Here is a 16,562-nt window from a genome sequence, read left to right as displayed (position 1 = left end):
TTATTTTATTTGATTTTGTTGTGCCAGTGTATCACGCAAAAATGATTATTGCATAAATTTTAAATGGCAATTGTTATTGCACTTTTTTGTATGTTGGTGGCGAGTCACTACCATAAAATTTATGAAATGTAAATACATTCAAAATTTCATAACGTTTCGTGGTATACGAGCTGGTAACGACACGTAAAAACGCTTTCAACTTTTACTATGTTGACTGATTTTATTTTCTTTTTGGAATCAGTTAGGGCTGCAGAAATCAGTTAGATCTGAAACTTGTAAGCGCTTGCGTTAACTGCGATTATTTTACATTATTTTAATCCAAAAATTCTTAAATATATTTTTTTTTCTTTTGACCGTTAAAATCAACAAACAGTTCTTGTTGGTTACTGGTTCACTGCTAGTCACTCAATGTTGGTGTGATGAACAAAGCCCGCCAGAACTTTTCTTTCTTTCATTTGATGTCGTAAAATGTATAGTTTCGGCAATATTTCAAATGAACACCTTGCTCCGTTGTACAAAGAACTCCGGTAAACCATATCCTATTTTTTTGCTTTTGTTCCTTAGTGTACCGAAATACTATTGCTATTTACAACGTTTTCTAAGATTTTGATAGTTGAAGGTAAGATTAAAGGTATGCCTGGCAAATATTCCGTTGTTATCAAAACTGGAAAAATACAGTATTTCTTAGCCCCTCCTGGATAAGAGCATGAAAACTACAATCCCTAATTTACAAACTATTGTGTGAACGGTACAGTTGTCAAAATTAACCCTCGTTTCCCTTAGTTACCTTTCTTACTTTTTGTGAGGGTGAAAAATTTAAGCAATTCTTATTTCATCATTGTTTTTAAGCGAATAGAATTTTAGTTTTAATATTTAATTTCTTTTTCATTGAAAAGAAATTAAATATTCTCTTTGTTACTTTTACAAAAAAACTTAATTAAATAGTTATTATTTATTTAGTCATTATCTATTGATTAACGAACAATTTTTTTTTATAAATATAGTTTTATCTAAAAATCACAAGGAACTTATGGTAGCCCAGTGCCTTCTGAATCTCTTATGAGAGTATCTCAAATCATCGTATCAAACAGAAACTGAAATTCCATACCAAATTCTGTAAAAAAGCTACTGGGTGTTTTTCGATCTGATTCATTGTTTGTGATAATTGATTTCTTAAGTAAGTACCTTTTGTTTCGCAGCGTATAACATTTAGTAGCTGCTCTGCTTTGTATGTTTGAAAACAAATATAATAAATGAGAGAGAACTCCAGGATTTTTGAAATACATTTCGATTTTTTGCTTCAATTTCCTAGATCAATAGAATGAGACTATAAAAATGGTCAAGGAAATAATTTTTTTTCCCATAATGAATTAAAGTGTTGTGTGAAAAATGCATCTCAAGTCATTAAAAAAAGCTATCGCACAAAATAGTAGTAGGTAATATATACATAATTTTGTGCATACACATTATTAGAAAACACTGACTTTGTGAATTATTGGCGTACCGCCAGTATTAAGTAAAGTAGAGAATTGCAAATTTTTAAGTTGTGCTAACATTATTAACAAACACTAATAATAATAAATATGTATAGGATGAATCCACACAAAAATAGCTTAGATAATTGTGTTCAAGTTTTAAGAAATATTTTGATTAGGTACTCTATAATGGTACCAGTCGGCAAGATTTATTGATATTACTTTTTGTCTGTACCTTGCACTTACATATTCAGGCTTTTGGCATTAAGTTGCAAATATCTCTGAATTCGTTGGGCTCTGATTAAACAAAACGTATTAATGTATATGTATGTTATTATTTAATTGCAATTGTTTTAGTTAATCTAACCATTCAAAAAAAATAAATACTTAACTTAAAAAATCAGAAAACAACTGCGTTAAATAAAATCTGAAAACAAAGAAATAATTCCAATGGTTGACAGAGCGATATTAATAGTCGGGGCCATATTTTATTTTAGACTTTTTGATGGCCCAGCAACCTCTTCTTATATATAGTATATTACATTTTTTTAAACAAATTTATCTAGTGATCCCCTTTAATTTTTTCTTTTTTTTCTTGTGATAAACGATAGATTTTAATAATTTTCTCTTAAATTTTTTTCTCTTGTGATAAACGTTATAGTATTCCACGCCAAAAATGGGACTTTGTTTTTTTCAAAGACGTTGATGGAACTTTGTTTAAATTTAGAAAAGTAAAATATAATAGAATCGTATTGAATTTTTGTAAATTTATAACGAACCTACATCAATCATCACCTGAACTAGTCAAACCAAAACTTCTAGTAATCGTTCTTGTAATAAAATAAAACTGGAGATCGAAGGATTTTTAATAGATCTTACGGATTTGTAAAACAGAAAATCATCCTGTTTGCAAAATTTTATACAATGGATTTTATATACAGACACAAACATACAAACATACAAAGATAAAGTAGGCATATATGACCTCAATGTAATTATCCCCACAAAGCTGTACAACTATATAATAGTCTGTCTAATCTTTTATACATATACAATATATACAAGCATGCATACAGGAGATTGTTGAACCTGGATTCATAACACTGAAAAATTTAGTAGCCCAGCAGACATGTCCCCCATTCTCAGGAAGGACTTGAGTGTCAATTACGATGGTTGAGTGGTAGATCAAAACCACGCAAAAAACATTTAAATTGCGGAACTGTCTAAATTACAAAGACTAGCCCATTGCAGTATTGTTGGTTGATTCACCTTTTCATAGATGGAAAACGATCCTATTAGGAATAGTTGCTTTCGCCATATGCATTCTACACATCACTTGTAGTAAAAAATGGGATGACAAAGTAGTTCCCTTTGACAGTCAAGATAATATCTCGTATACGGACGCATATGGAATTGGAGTAGGTTCAAGAGTATACCACGAGTGACCAATAATGAACATCTATGTCAGCCTTAGTTAATCCGCCTCAATATTGCAGCACCTGAATGCAGCAGAAACTGCATATGTTTTAATATGAAAGACTCGCTTAACACGACACAATCACCTGGAAAGGACTGATAATAAAGTGTCGGCCAGAGTTTCTAAAGTTAATTAAACCTGTAAAAAATTGCTGTAAAAAAATCTTCCAAGGCTTACTCTTGAATCAAATCGAATCTAATCTATCTGGAATCATTTATATGTATATTTTTTAAAATAGTATCTGCTTATAAGCACATTAAATCCATATATACTACCATAAAAGTAGTTGTGAAATTTTGTTAATTTGTAATACAAGGCCATAACATACCATCATAAGTCACATCCTAATGTGCCTATAATCACCACCGCAAGTTAAATTCAAACGATTTCTTTTTCTTTATTGCACTTTGCTAACCTATGCATGTTAAGCTTTAAAACATTAGATTCGAGGTAAAAGAATATGCATCTATTTCAGTTTTATCTACTTAATAATATATGTTATAGTTTATACTGGAAGATTTTATTTCTATTTTATATCTATTTATCACTTGTCACTAAACTAATGAATGATCTTAGGTATACTGATCTTAGAATAGTTATCCAAGTCATCCAAGGTACCACAGCTTACTCAACGAATACTATTCATACATGATCCATACATATACGTATTATATGTGTATGACTCTTAACGAAACATATATTAAAACTAACGTTATGTTATCGCAATTATATTACAGTAACTTATATAACTGTAGTGTGGCAAATATTATATGTATATCATTATTATTATATAACTTACTTACTGGGTATAAACCAAATACTGCATGTTACAAATAATAATAGAGAGCTAAAAAGATGTGTATAATAGGTTGGCAAACAAATTTTATTTGTTAGAGGTGTGTTAGGGTGCGCTGAGATAAGTATTTGATGTAAAAAAATGTGTGTTGAACATTTAATTAGAAAGTTAACAGAAGTTGTAGATATCTCAAAGGTAATTTTTTGTATTCATCTGAGAATTTAGAAAGAAATATCATATACCAAAAAAAATAATGAAAAAACGATGTTTTGACAAACAATTTGACAGACTTTAGTAGTTATCGAATTAATTTGAGTTCGTTACCTTGCAGAGTGCTTATCATATTTGTTGTACTATATTTAGTTTTTCCAATTACTTTACTTGTCCCCCATAATGAAATTTGTAAGGAAACAGCCACTTCAGTTGTAAATTATTAAAAACAAAAAACGGTTCCAAATATTCCCAAGAAATAATCTATAAAACTAATCTATAGTTCCCATTGCTTTATTCGTGACTCCAAAAAACTGAATATAAAATAAATAAAGTCCTATAGTTTTTTGGTTGTTTATTAATAGATGTTAATACCTTCTTCAGCTGTTGTTAAAGTGTCCCTTATAGTTTCTTGGCGTTGCGAATAAACAAATTTAAACTTCTAAATTCATATGGATTTTCAAATTATCTACCATCATTTATGAATTTTCAACTAGGGCTATAAAGCATGCATTTTTCCTACGATACATATAAATATTAATTTAAATAAGACGATGTAGCGTGTCAAAAATGTTCGTTTTTATTTTACTCAACTTCAACATCTAATTAAACCATTGTGTTCGAGCGAAAATTCTTTTATCCATACTTTTGAACATTTCGCTTTTCTAGAAAAACTTCTGAGTCTGGGCGACTACCTACCTACCTTAAAAGGAAATATGTATCATCTATTATTTCTATGGTTAAAAAAATTTACCTGTATTATGATGAATGCTATAAAATCAAGAAAATTTGTTTCCATGCTTGATTGTTAGAGTCTGGTGGTTAAAAGCTACAAGCACAATGACATTATTTTTGTTATTCCTTGTACATACACGATATTAAAATACCACTAAACATTAACTCTTCCATTTTGTTCTGTGTGTATATATATGTATAATTCCTAGCCTAAAATTTTCCCAAAGTTTTCACATCAATATTATATATTTTCTACTCTATTTTCGTTTATATGTAATATGCATATGTTGCACATTTAAAAGTTATATGTTATTGTTTGGAAAATTATATTGTGTTATTTTTTACTTTTAGTGTAGTTTGAAAGAAAAATAGTATACCATTTTCTGAGTAAATGCATTGGTTATATGTATATTTATTTTAGAGAGAAAACGTCCATTATGTATGGTGGATAATCTGTGTTAACATTAGGTATTATTTTTTACATTATTTCTAGAATACGTTTTTTAATATTTTTTATATTCGATTTCTTTTCTCATCTATTTCTAGGAAATGTTAGAACTGTTCAAGCACGCATGTTGTACATACGTTAACACAAATCTTCTACCCATAGTCTAAACAAAAATTTTATAAGAATAAATTCATGACATCGATTTGTCCCGGTACAAAAATTTTAATCCACGTCTCTTGACAACTCTTCTCTTATGAAATACAGAACAGCATATATGAAATATATGGAGCCCGAGCATCAATATAATAACATTTATTTTGTTGCCATGCAAATGTTTCCTTATCCTTCTAAAATCTCTGCAGCAAATTTCTAAGTAAATGATCGTTATGCTTGTTTTTGCCATCGTTCTCTTCAAGCAACTGGTATATATTAGTCCTTCGGAAATATGTCTTTTCTTTCGTATTTGGTTTTACTGGTTCCCAAATCGGAAGCTTTTGCTGAATCTCTTCTCTATACACCTTTTGTATGCTCTGTGTTCAGAAAATGCGTAAAAATCATTGTTTAGTCCATTCAAACGTAGTGATTTCATGAATGAAAATCTATCAAGATTTTTTTATGAAAGATTTTATAAAACAGTTTTTCTGAAGATTCCCTACAAATTATTCTGGCTAAATTGAATACATGATTACAGGAAACTTTTTAGCATTTAAATTAATCGAAAAAAATAATAATTTCTAATTGTATTTATATAGTCTCTGGAGTCAACTTAAAACAAAAGTTAACGAGTAGAACCCTTAAACATCACAATAAAACTGACGTTCGTTCAACAAATCTAAACTTTCTTAAATCAGGAAGAGAGAGTATCTGAAAACTTTATATGAATGTTATAATTATCATTATTTAATAAGTAAAAAACGCATCCTAAAAGCAACGAGTTTACGTTCATACCCTTAAAAGCATTATATACCAAGTAAATAATTTTAAAGAGGAGGAAAACTTTAGAAAACTGAGTTATGATACTTTCGTTTGAGTTGGGAGGAGATAGAACATGCATCACACAAAACACAACGGTTAAAAGTTAGTTAGATAGATGGACTTAAATATGATTCCAGTCATTTCAAACAGTTTATTCAACAAAGCTCTTAAAAATATTGATAATTGTTCGAACATACAGTTCGACCAAAATTCAAGGAAAAACAAATTTGGGTTTTGGATAGGAAGATAATGTTTCGTCCGATTACAACCTGTATTTTACACAGAAAGTCTATAAACACTTCAAGAATAATTCCGGAATAAAAAATTAAAAAACGATTATATCACATTAATTTGGAGAGCTTGTAGTTTTTTAATATTTTGCACATTTAAAAAGCTGTTACGAATGTTTTTAAGAACCAATATAAAAATTGTAACTTTCAGACTATATGGATATTGTGTTATACTAGATATGATTCTTCTACTCTCTGTTTCTTTGAGTTTTTTTTGAGAGGTAAAAAGCCAAAACGATGGTAGTACATACACACATCCAACCCCCTCTTGCGCTTTAAATGTACATATAAAATACCCACAAAGATTATCTAAATGTCTACATGTAAAGTTTCTGAATACTTTATCGTTTCTAAGTACTTACTTACATATCTTACGATATATACATGTCGTATAGTTAGTTAATTCTACCATTTAGAAATTTTTTTCTGTCTCTTCTGGTTTTATGGTCATAAAATAGAGTCTGTGTTATAGTGTTTTGAAAAGTAATCTCTACGGTCGAACGAAGAATTTTTTTTATGAGTGTTAAAAGAAAGAGGAATGTTTGTTTTGAATATTTAATTCATAAATTTTTTTACACACAGATTATTTTAGCAGTTAATCGCTTATCTTTTTACTAGAAAAAGTAAAATGTACTTGGGTTTTATGTTTCAAAAATATAGTTATATTCTGTGATAGTTTTTTCTTAAACAAGTGAAGATAATATCAAACTGAGTTAAGTGTTAAAAATACGCTGCATATGCTTGTGTATCAATCAATGTCTGAACTTTCACCATATATTATTTCCCAAAGAGTTTTCTTTCGAAGTTCACTTTTTTTGACTATTTTTGTATTTGAACTTTGAATCCAATTTCTAAAAAAGTAAGAGACAAGAAAGAGATTAAGATCTCGTTCATGAACTCTACGCTACTTTTTAGGTCTAAAAAACGCTATAAAAAAGTTCATAGCGTTGTATTTACTTTTTTGGGAAACTCCTAAAAAAGTTTCCTCCTATTTCAATTTTTTTTTTTGACGTATCGTATTCACGGACAAACGAAAACAAATATATAAGGTGTGTTTTTTAAGTTGACAGTTGAAACTCGAAAAATAAGTTTTATCGATAAAAATGCTTCAAGCAAAAAAATGATGTTGGGTGTAAAGGCGCACCTCTTACGCAGACATTAAACTTGATTTAGATTTTCAAGCTTAATGAAAATCCCACTCTATTCATAACTGATGATCGATTAACACTTATATTAAAAAGTTGTTATTGATTAAAAAATGCTTGAATTATCCATATCCAATATAAAAAAGGACCAAAAATTTGTTCAGTGACGAGTTTGCTACAAGTTAATGAATTTCTTTTTATTATGTACTGTAAATTTCAGCTTTTGGATATTTGTTTGTCATGGGGTCAAAAATCTGCAACAGGCAAAAGCTTCCTTATTTGTTATATTCGCAGTGGTCGAGCTATAAGACAATAGTTCAGAAACTATGGACAGATTCGTAGAATGATTTTGTGTATTTATAAAACTTTTACTGTGCGAACAAAAATAATAGGCTTTTACCCTAAATTTGCAAAATAGGTTTATTACGTTACATTAGTACCTGATTTATACCAAAAAAAAAAAACCTTTTTCCCGATGTATTTTGGATTTTAAAAAACCAATTCAAATTTACTTCTAAAACAGTTCAGAGTGTCATGGCGTCTTGAATAACATCAAACCGTGATAAACATTCATTTTTGTATATGCAAGTATACAGGTATTTGCAAATTACATGTTTTTGTATTTGTAAACTTATATATTCTTTCATATAGCGTGACGTAGTACCTTCAAAGTACATTTGATTGGTGTTTACTGTCACGTGACCGGATGTATAATTTTATATAATTTATTTAAAAATAATAATAATAATCCTTATATTTTATAAAAATTACTTTTGTGTTTGTTATCTAAATATCATGATTAATCATTGGAAACTTTTATCCAACCGATTTATTCTTAGTGCACAAAAGCCTGTTACTGAATTTTGACCAGATCAATGGATTATAATATAAAATATTAAATACACATACACAGTCACATATACATTTAAAATAATATGTGACCGACATGTTTTCATGTTTTCATTATATTGTTTAAATATAATAATAATAACACATACGTGTAATGTACAAAGCAGAACAGATAGATCATACGCATTGTATAAATATTTTGAATGATTTTAATATTATGAATGTTAGATTTATTCAATGAATTCATGAATTTATTGTTCTTTAACATACATTAACACACACACACACACATATTAATGTATTCGTTTAAAAGCATGGGCCATAATACAAGAATAATAACCTAATTTGCAATTGAATTATGGATCATATTTGTAAATTTATGAGACTAATGTTGAAATGTATCAAGCCGTGAAGGATATGATCTTTGTAGAGACCAGTTTTGAATTTCAGGTTAAATAGAAAAATTTCATTATACACGGAGATATATAAAGTAGTGGTATTAAAGCTGGCAACTTCAAGACGGTTGGATTTCAGATAATTATTTTCTAATTTAAATTAAGTAGACATGAAATACGTCTAACATTACGTACTTATTCACGGAAAAGCGACTAAAATAGCTGATTTTATAATTTTCTAAACCATTTTTCATCGCTATAATCGTCCAAATATTATTTTTAGCTTACGAATTTTCTTAAAACATAGCTAAGAAATCTCTTGATGGAATTACCTTCCAAACAAAAACAAAAAAAACAAAAAATCAAAATCAGTTGTTCCGCTTTTAGGAGCTATGATTTCAGGCTTCTTTAAATTTTTTATTAAATATAATAATATTATTTAGTTTTATAATAAAAGATTTTAATTTCATTTTGCCAAATCGAAATTCGCTTCGCTATAACAAATTTAATGAATGTCTATTATCAGTTGTCATTATAGCGCCGTAAATGGTATAAGAAGGCATAATCGCGTATGGTTGATTTGTTCAGAATGGTGAGTTGGTAGCTGTGATATAGTTTGAATTGATTCGATATTATGCAAAATAAGTTACACTGGGTTAAAACTTTTGAAACATTGAGCTTGATAATGAAAATGGTGGCTTTTTTATTATAAAATATATTTTCATATAAAATGGTGTTTTGAGCTAAACAAAGCCATTCCGATTGGTATTGTTTTTATACTCTCGACCAAACCTTTATGTTGTGTTTTCTAGATCCTGAAGATAAAAATAAAACTGAAACAAACCCAAAATAATAATTTTAACAATTTGATTTGCTTTTTCTTTTCAACTTCCGCCAAACACGCCAATCTTCAAAAAGTTTGCTAAAGGTAGCTAAGCTTTTATTTGAGTTTTTTGTTTTTGTTTGTCCATTTAGAAGGGTAGCATAAAACTAACAAGGATTCAATTTACGTTGAAATGTACGAACAATAGAAAACTTACATTAATAAGCGTTTTTAAATATAGAACAAATTTCAAAAGTTTTAGGACATCATTAGACATTTAATTTCGATTTTTGAGCTTGGTACAGCCACTTTATACATGATTGTTAATAATAGCTATGTATAATTTATTGTAAGTGTAACTCTCATTGTCTATTATTATGTACCTACTGTTGTTAGGTGACCTGTATAATAAGTCTAATAGTTAGTCTAAGAAAAATCAAGTAAATACGGAAATAGTGTTTTACAGACAGTTGGCAGATAATAAGTTTTATACAGGAATCGTACACGTACATTTTGTGTGTACAGTTGAGCATCGATTTTAAATTGTAAATGTCGAATCTTTTATTATGTGTAATGTCCTACGAACCTCTAATCCTGTGAAATTTCCGATACCATGCGGAATAAAAATTCGTATCACAATCTATTTTTAAAAAAAGGAGTATTTTTAATAAACGGTATTTGAATACCCAAAAAGTAACTTGATCTATACATCCTTCGGTCACAATTTAGTTTCGATTCTAAGTCAAATCATCATCAAATTTGTTTTTATTTAAATCCTTACCAAAAAAATTGTATTGTACCTGTGTGAAATTTTAACAATTTTTTTTTGTTACAGGTAAAATAACACTCTCCAATACTCCTAAATATACAAAAAATCGGTAATGTATTTGTAGAAAAATATATTTTTTGACATAAATGTGACAAAATTATAAAATTATCGACAATTATTGAAGGAGATCGACAAAAATTTTGTGCTTTTTTGATGGACTGCTAAACCCAATATAATTTCCACTTCACTTATCTCTTGATCTCTAATAACTAACCAACATCCTTTGATTGATTAAAAATATTTCCAAACTTATGGATTAAAAAGTGAGGGTATTACTCTTTTATTACAAATTATAAACCTCTTGTGAGGGCATTGACTCCTTTACTATAAAATACAGTAGGCGTGGAGAAAATATTTCACGTATTCTTTGAATTGTTAGTGGCATACCCACAGGAATTGGCAATTTGGATGTCAATACTGTCCAAAGGTGTTTTTATGTTCTTAATTATTGTATTTTCAATTGACATCAATAATAACATGACATTTGAGATGGCAGTACAAGCTTAACCAATAATGAACACACTTCGGAACTCACTTTTCATCCAATTCTGAAATCCCGATGATAAAAACGTTATAATCACAGTAGGAACTATTTAAGTAACATTTCATATTTTGGTGGAAGAGAAGAGATAAGTAAATTAGTAGGAGTAGGTACTTAAATTTTAATAAATCAGTTCGAAGCCTGAAAAAATGGTTGGGATACCAATTTTCTCCCAATATCATATTGATATCATTTGATTCACGATAACTGTACACAATAAAGAAATGTTTGACGATGTCATGTTGAATATTTATTTAAATGCACAAATAGTAAATTGTTAAACTAACTTAGTCAGTTGAAGTCTTTCTTTGTCTCACATTATTCTCATAAAAATGTGTTTTATTTTTATCTATATATAAATATACAAACCATATAATTCAGTTATTTATGGTACAAGAGACGATGAATGTGGACCGTTAGATATTGGTAGATTTGTCTCAGAAACACAGATAGACAGACAGATACACACACACAGAGCGACCAAACTTATAACACTCCTTTTTTTAGTTCGGGGGTTCAAAATCAATTGCCGTAAATATGTCTGTAAATAAAAGTCTTACAGAAGAAAATGAGCTGGATTAAACAGAACATTATTTATAGTTCAGTAAAATTTATAGTTCTGTAGCCATTTTTTCAGCACGTAGAGACCTCGGAAACTTTTTCGGAATCAAGTCAGAACTAATAAGCAGTTCAGACCCTTTCGATACAATACCAACAAAATGAGGCACCTCCGCCTATCATCATCATACGATCTAATACTAGATGATAGTCTAAAAAAAGCCACAGTATATAGGTTGTATTTTAGTTGTTGGCATTTGTCCTTATAGCTATTATAACTGACTATCATTATTTGAATTTTTAATATCAATGAAATTTTAGTCACATCTATTATGTTCTTGAATTGGTTTTTTTTGTTACATTTCCTCCAAAAATATAGACCTATATACGGTATGGAAGGTCAACGGGAATAAAAGGATGAATTAATTGAATTTTTAGCCCATAGAACATGATTTTTGAGGCCCTGGGGAAATATATTTTGTTTTTCTGGCTTCTCCAGCGGCTCCGTTTTAACCCGCAACGTAAAAAGTGATTTTATAAGTTTGACCCCTATGTATGTGTGTCTTTCTGTCAGTAGCATTATAGCTCCTAAACGGATTATCCGATTTTCACTTTTTATGTTCTTGAAATGTAATTAAATGATTAATTTTAGAATATCAGTTCAGTTTGAAGGTAACTATAAGCGAAAAACCGCATTTTCGTTTTTTCTTCTTCTTTTTTTTTTTTTAAATTTAGAAAGTTTCACTTGTTGTTTCTAGGAGCTGCAATTTAGAATCTTGTGTTGCATATAACGTAAATTGATTTTATAAATGCGGTTTTTGATTTGAGAAATTGGTAAGGGATTGTAAGAGGGTAGATCTGTTTTTTTGTATCATTGTCAAACTTCCAGCTTATCTTCGAACCGCTTTATGTTTTATGTAAATATTCAATATGTTCCAAAAACTGAAAGACAAAAATTCCATTCGAATAAAAATGGAATAAAACGAAATATACAATGAGGAAATAAATATGACCTTAGTGAAGGAGTTCTGATGCTCATGAGTTTTTTTCCTAATGCTATTTTAATTGTATGCCTTGTATATTTGTGGAGCTCATTAATTGTGTTGCTTGTATTTTTCTAGAGCTTATTCAATGAATGCTAGAGTAATTAGTATTTTATTTTGAAATAACTTCATTAATTCGATTGAGGTTGTTGATTTTAGACACTATCGAAATATTTTAACCTAACTATTGTTTGTGTTTGACTATATGAATACGATAAATAGCAACAATCTTTCGATTTCAATACAAGAGGTTGATTCATAGGTTGCCTTTGTTTAAATTCTACATAAAATAAAAATTTTTGCTCGGTATTCGAAAGAATCAGATACTCTACTTAATAACACGTCAATGAAAAATTTATGAAATCCTTCCACACAAAAATCGCTCTGAAAGATTCGTTTATGTCTTCTTAGTTACTAAATGGATGAACCAATTTTGATTTTTTCGTTTGTTTGTTTGGAGGAAGTTGATCACAAATTTGAGCCGTTTGAATCTCATTAACTTTTCTTGTAATTATTATTTTCATATTGGTTACGGAACCCTTAACTCGGAATGGAACCAAAGCTAAGAACACACTAAGTGCACAGGCACATTAACTTGTAACACCTGTCTTTGTTAGTTGGGGGCAAATGAGAAGAGAAGGCAATATACCATGTAGGAAAAAGTTAAAAACCTCTTAACAGCAATCTCTCAACTATCAGCTGTATAGATATTACTAACAAATATTACACCACCCTAGTCCTGAAACTTCATTTACCGGAAATCTCACTTCTTAATTATAAAATCATGATAAAATAATAGTTATTCTAGATGAATAATAAATTTCAATGTTTGTCGAGGCTTCAGGTATGCAAAAATACCTACTAAAATGTTCTATAAGTGCACATAGCCACATGCAATCAAAATGATGGCTGTGTGTGAGAGAAGAAGGCTTTTGTTAATTTGTTTCATTACACGTTGCGTTTTAATGCACAAACAACATCATACATAATTATTTTAAATAGAATCGTATCGTATAATAAGTGTTTGTTACCCATCTTGACCGACACATACACACATGTGCGTGTACTAAGAGTTTAGAAAATATAAATAGTTGGATAAATCTAGCGGACTTTGATATTAATTTGAACTTTACGAATTTGCCTCACGACCCTCTTTCATTGTACCTGAAATGATGAACATATTGCAAATAGTACAAAATAGAAAATAAATCTAAGTAGCGGAGTTTTTGGTCTTGCTGAATCCAAATACGAGCTCAAAAAATGTGAACATATATTATGGCGCCCGGAATGTCTTTTTCCCTTGAAAGTACCACCAAAATGAGATAAAATTAAAAAAAAACGATGAACGGGTCATACCGAAAATTGAAAAACACCTCGAACATTTTGTCCTGACTTTGTCGATTTTAACTCATAAGGACTGGTATTTTATCAAAAATTGATTTTTAAAGAAGAAGATAGTTTTCTATTTTTTAAAGTTATACAATTTTTCGCAAAATTTCATCTCGCAAACCTTTAGAGGTAAAACAAAAATTTAAATGTATTATCCTTGTTAAAAAATTAACTTTTGTTTGAAACACTTTTTCGTAAACGTCACCCGTGAAGCCGCAAATAAGGACAAAACTTTAGTGTCCATTTGCTTCAAAACTATTTGTTAATTTTTGTATAAGGAGTTTTTTTTACGTTTAAACTTTTAGTATAGTTCTAAGGGTTTAAAAGATGTAATTTTAGATAAACACTCTGTACTCAATTCAAACACACTGTTTTATCATTATAGTATCACAAGTAAATAGATTATTTGTTTTAATGGTGATGCCAATTTTACCTACATGCTATGATGATAATACTTGCCTTGCTACATTCAAAATATTTTATGTAGATGCAACCAAACATAGATTTTATTTATCATGTGTATTTAATCTTTTGTGACACAATTAGATTTACTTTATTTTAAATATGTTATGTGGCCGTAAATATCATTATAATTACAGGTGTATAGTTTTATGTACGACATAATTTACATGTATTTTATTAAAGAAAATTAAATAAAAATAAATCATTATACGCATTTATAGTTTGTTGAGTCTATAAAATCATAAAAAAATTCTTTTTTTTTTTTTTTTTGTGATGCAGTCAAATAGTTAAATACCGGGTGATTCAAGTTATGGCTGGCTAGGGCTGACCCGCCCGCTTCACTGGGCTATAAAGTAAAAACCACCGCTTTATAGCCTCCACCCTCTCTTGAGAAATACAGTTTACAATTTTCTTAAATGTAAAATGGTCATAATTAATTGAGTATATCAGAATGGTTGGCCATGATTTGTTTGACATGTACTATTTTAAATTTTGACAAAATTCTTTAATTTATGATTCAAAATGATGATCATAGATTTGATCCATCGATAATCATGATTCTGAATCATAAATTTAAAAAAATCCTTAAAAGTTTAAATAAAGAAAAAATGGTAAATGTTAAATTATATGTTTTAATATTTTTTAATATATCTTTATAAATTATAGTTCATGTGTTATTCTGATATATCAGCCACATTGCTGTACAGTTTCATTAAAAACCATTCACTTGTTTTAGCGCGAAAGCGTAACAAATAAACAAACATGCTTACTTTCACATTTATAATATATAGGGATTTGATAAGGTGCAATGTAGTTATTTAGAAGGTAACACTTTCAAATTCAATATCTGGAATTTCTACATAAAGAAGATTTTATATCTACAGAAAAAACAAATGCAAAAAACATCATTGCAGAAGAAGACCATATGTCCAGAATATAAAAACAGCTCATTCATAGCAAAAAAAACTACACAAATACATTCATTTCAAAAATATAAATGTTATAATACTTAAGTAATTAGTATTCGCATAAAATTCTCTTGTCGTCCATCGTCCTTCCGCGCCAACGTTGTTTTTTAAGGTAAAAATAAATTTCAATTATACAACAAAGCAGACAGGCGGTCGGGCAGGCAGGCAACTTGAAAAACTCTCAAGCTGATGATAAATAAATCTTTTTCATTTACACTACCCAAGTGGTGTTTTGTTCTTCATTGTTAAGTATATGTAGTATCTCGCACGTATACCAGAAGAGGTTTAAAAATATCATGATGATTATGATATAAAGATGAAGGGGAAAACATATTGTCCTCACTTGGTTCGTATATATGTGTATCTCATTCTTTCATTCTACGATTGTGTGCTATATAACACAATTGAAGAAATAATTAAAATATGTGCTTCGTTTGGAAGACGTTAAGAAAACTTTTTATATACTTTAAAAGCTTTGTTTACACTCTACGTTGTCGCCAGATACTATCAATTAAATAAAGCACAGCAAAAAATTAAAAATTTGCCAAAAAACCCCTTAGGGGAACGATTCCGGGAAAAAAGTAAAAAAAAAGTAAAATTATCTATAATCTGTAAAATTTTCGCTATAGTATAATACCTGTATAATTCATTATATTCCGTTGTCAAGCAATTTTGACGAGCAGGATTGTTTTTCCATGTGTCAGACAGACTTTTATTGTCTTCTTATTGTCATTCTTTTTAATTTAATTTCGAATTGTTTAAATTTTTTTAAGTACAAATCGTTGGAATTTTAACCCAAAAACTATCAAGATCTGATTTATTTGAACATATTGTCTGTATATTTTGAAATATGGCCTTCCAGATCATACTTTTTTAAATTTAAGCTTTGTAAGGTTAAACTCTGGTAAATAATAATTTTATATGCATTGTTATGAGTGGGAACTTCAAATTCATTCACGAAGCCTTCGTAAAAAAAAATTAATTTTTGAATCGTGGTATACAGAGACGCGTAGATTAATTCGATTTTAATTTCAACCGTTCATACTAATGAATAATTGCGGGCGATTGTAGGAGAAATTATTTTTTTTGTTCAGGTCTGCCTTCTTAATCAGTTTTATGCGATTTTGAATGGAAAATTTGGATTACGCGATAAA

General features: G+C 29.1%; 1 protein-coding gene across 5 annotated transcripts in view; it reads left to right on the top strand.

Annotated features, from left to right (window-relative positions):
* The window catches only part of LOC123296455 (RNA-binding protein Musashi homolog Rbp6), a 1,436,510-nt gene that overhangs the window by 529,619 nt on the left and 890,329 nt on the right, over positions 1 to 16,562 (top strand). The window contains exon 1 of one of the 5 annotated variants that reach the window (XM_044877935.1): positions 10,447 to 10,496. The exons of the other annotated variants lie outside the window; for them this stretch is intronic. The gene's annotated coding sequence lies outside the window, so the exon portion shown is untranslated. Of the gene's footprint in view, positions 1 to 10,446; positions 10,497 to 16,562 lie in introns of those variants that run through there. 5 annotated transcript variants of the gene reach the window in all.

The sequence above is a fragment of the Chrysoperla carnea genome, chromosome 3, assembly GCF_905475395.1.
Source record: "Chrysoperla carnea chromosome 3, inChrCarn1.1, whole genome shotgun sequence".
In the NCBI taxonomy this organism is placed as follows: Eukaryota; Metazoa; Arthropoda; class Insecta; order Neuroptera; family Chrysopidae; genus Chrysoperla; species Chrysoperla carnea.
The sequence above is the reverse complement of the archived record's forward strand: the minus strand, read 5'-3'. Positions and strand labels throughout refer to the sequence as shown.